Genomic DNA, 3,470 nt, shown 5'->3' on the forward strand with positions numbered 1-3,470 from the left:
AGGGTACCATATTAAAAGCCTATAGACACGGGTAAGGTAACTTGAGGTTTTTGCTCTTAAAAGAAGTGGATCACTTTAGAACTCTTCTGAGCAATAGATTGATTACGATTTTGTCAAGGCATTTTTGACAGAAAGGGTAGATTCTTAGTAATTTGAACCTTTTATATCAACATCGTATATCCCTTATCCCTTACCGTAGTATCTTTGCCATCACATTCTTAGTCGTTTATTTAATCAGTTACATATTATTCATATAATCATTTTCGTAATTACCATTGCATTTTTATTCTTGCATTGCCATAGAATTTCCAAGTATTCATTAATTCCACATATTGCATACATCATTTTTCCTTTTAATTACCACTGAATACTTACCATAGCTTTACCATAGCATTAATTGCATTTTATTATAATAACTTGACTACTTTTGTGCCTCAATCCAATCCTCGTGGGAACGATACTCACTTATCATTTTATTACTTGATTCAATGTGTATACTTGCATAAATCGCATATCATTTCACACGTGACAAGTGGAAACACGAAAATTTACACATTTTTACATACCCTTTTTAACCTAAAATCATACAGTTTCGATAAAATTCTTGTCGAAAAAATAATTAATTTTTACAAAATAATTAAATTGCACTTAAAATATGAACATGTTTAATTTTAGTTAATTTTATAATTAATTTTGATGAATTTTGGTTATTTTTGACAGATTTGCACAAAGGGCGAAAAATGGCTTGGCAGACACTGCTAGAAGCGCAAAATCAAGAAGCAATTTAAAGTATCGAGGCGAACTAAATTTCAGCCTAAGACGGTCCAAAATTATATGTATTAATTCATAATTAATTTTAATTTTGTATCCAATTTAATTTGGGTTAATAAATTATTATGAATTAATTATGAAAAACTGGTCTAGTTGAATTGAACCGAGTGAACCGAACCGACCAAGAAATGGACAGCCCAAAAACCGTCCCAAGAGCTGACCCAAATCAGCTTATTAGCTTATTATTTAAGCTTTCAAAGAGGTCCTTGAAGACTTGTTCAAGTTGCATTCAAACCCCTCCACAATTGGTGGCTTTATAGATTTGCCCCAAGCCTAAATTAGCAAAGTTGAAACTATCAACCTTGCCACGTGTGTGGCCAGCCAAGGGAGGGCTCTTTGGCTGATAATTTTAGCTATTTTTAGTAGCCCTCCTTAGCTATAAAAACCCCCTTAGGCTGGTCATTTCAAAACACACCTCAAGCATTCACATCTTTCCTCTCTTCTCTCTGCTTTCTCTCTTCTTTTCCATTCCAAAATTCCCTTGCTCTCTTGCCGATTTCTCCTCTTGGAAAAGGGACATTCATCAGCTATTTGGAGCAGCAATTAAGTGTTCATAGCAGCCTTGGTCGATGAGGACAACAGAGAAGGAAGAATGGAGCTACTAGTCAAGCCATGGAAAAACACCGGATTTGATTCTTGTTCCCTATCTCCTTAATTTTTGTTGTTTTTATGCTGAACATATCTATGAATATTTATGTTGTTGGAATGATTAATTTAATCAATTTAGCTTGAATTTAATTCGTGTTAGGTTGGTTGCATTTCGTTTGTTAAAATTATTGAAATTGTGTTTATGTTGTTATAAGCCTTGGTAAGATGCTTTATCAAGTAAAATCATGACTAACTTATTCTTGCATTACAATTGTTAGGTAACTAATGAATTAATTATTTAAACAGGTTGAAATTGTAATTAATGGACACAGTACTTAATCAGTGCATGTTTAATCATGTAAGGTAGTTGAGGGTTAAATTAGCAACGGTATTTGACGATACATTTGCGTTGCATAACTTGCAAGATTATTGTGATTAAACTGTTTCAAGGTAAGGATACTTTGTTACCTCACATAGTCTTTTATGTGCTTATTAAATTGAGTTAATTGTTTGAATTGACATAGGGATATGTACAAGAGATTATTTCGATTTAATAAGTATGTATGTGCAATAACATATTTGCCTATTAAGATTTGTTTAATCGGTTGAATTGAAATAGGGATATAGTCAAGAGATAAATGGATTTTGGTAGGTGAGTATGTTCATAAGTTATCAAATTACCGAGTTGCCGTGAACTTATTCGTAACAATATAAACATGAGTTTAATAATTCTAAGTTAAGAAATGTAATTAATCTAACATAATTATGTCATCTTGATTAAAATCGTATTTTGAAATTGTGGAGTTGAGATTTATTTATTTAGTTTACTGAGTTTAAAATCTTAGTTTTTAATCACCCTATTCAAACAAAATATTTTTCTTCACCGAAGTGTTTTAAATAGCATTCATAAATAATTCTTTTCACAGTCCCTATAGGTACGATAACTCAACATTTACTTGTCACTTTATTACTTGTTGCGATTGTGTACACTTGCACATTTCTGTCATTCCAAGTTTTTGGCGCCGTTGCTGGGGACTGTGTTTTAAAAAAGTCATTATTTGTGAAGTTGTTAGTTTTGCATTTTGGTTTACTTTTCTGTTCAAATTTTAACTTTGTTACTTTTTCTGTGATTATTTCAGGTGTTTATGAGTATTGACTGAATCATCGATTTACTCCCTGTAGACCCTGATATTGAACGAACTTTTTACAGTGAAGAAGTCAAGCAAGTCAGAGAAGGACTGAAGAGATGAACTTCGAAAATCTGAATCAAGGAAATGGAGCAAAACTTACTCAAAATCCTATCCTTATCGCTGATGATAGGGATAGAGCTTTGAGACAGTATGCCGTACCAGTATTTCATGATCTTAATCCGGGTATTAGGAGACCCGAAATTGAGGCACAATAGTTCGAGTTGAAGCCAGTCATGTGTCAGATGCTTCAGGCAGTGGGCCAATTCAGTAGAATGCCTACCAAAGATAGTCACCTACACTTAAGACTGTTATGGTGGTGAGCGATTCTTTCAAGTTAGCCGGAGTACTTGAAGATGCATTATGATTGAAGTTGTTCCCATATTCACTAAGGGACAGAGCTCAAGCTTGGTTGAACTCATTACCACCAAACTCAATTTCAACATGGCAAGAGTTAGCAGAAAAATTCCTTATGAAGTATTTCCCGCCTAGCAAGAATGCTAAGTTGAGGAACGAGATCACTGCCTTCCAAAAAATGGATGATGATTCATTGTATGAGGCATGGGAAAGGTAAAAAGAATTATTACGAAAGTGCCCTTATCATGGAATCCCACATTGCATACAACTTGAGACATTTTATACTGGTCTCAATGCTCACACGAGGATGCTAGCGGGCGCTTCTGCTAATGGTACTCTCCTTTCTAAGTCTTATATTGAGGCTTATGAAATCATTGAGAGGATTTCCAGCAACAATTATCAGTGGCCAACCAATCGAGCAAGGTCAGGAAGACGAGTCATTGAAATACATGAAGTAGACGCTCTTACTTCACTTGCATCTCAAGTATCATCAATATCCTCAATGTT

General features: G+C 34.1%; 1 non-coding gene across 1 annotated transcript; it reads right to left on the minus strand.

The window, feature by feature from the left end:
• Window positions 1–3,108: 3,108 nt before the first annotated feature.
• LOC121215780 (small nucleolar RNA R71) lies at window positions 3,109–3,215 on the minus strand. Its single transcript, XR_005911754.1, has one exon. It is a non-coding gene; the product is annotated as a small nucleolar RNA R71 (small nucleolar RNA).
• Window positions 3,216–3,470: the final 255 nt, after the last annotated feature.

This window comes from Gossypium hirsutum, chromosome D03 (assembly GCF_007990345.1).
Source record: "Gossypium hirsutum isolate 1008001.06 chromosome D03, Gossypium_hirsutum_v2.1, whole genome shotgun sequence".
NCBI classification, from domain to species: Eukaryota; Viridiplantae; Streptophyta; class Magnoliopsida; order Malvales; family Malvaceae; genus Gossypium; species Gossypium hirsutum.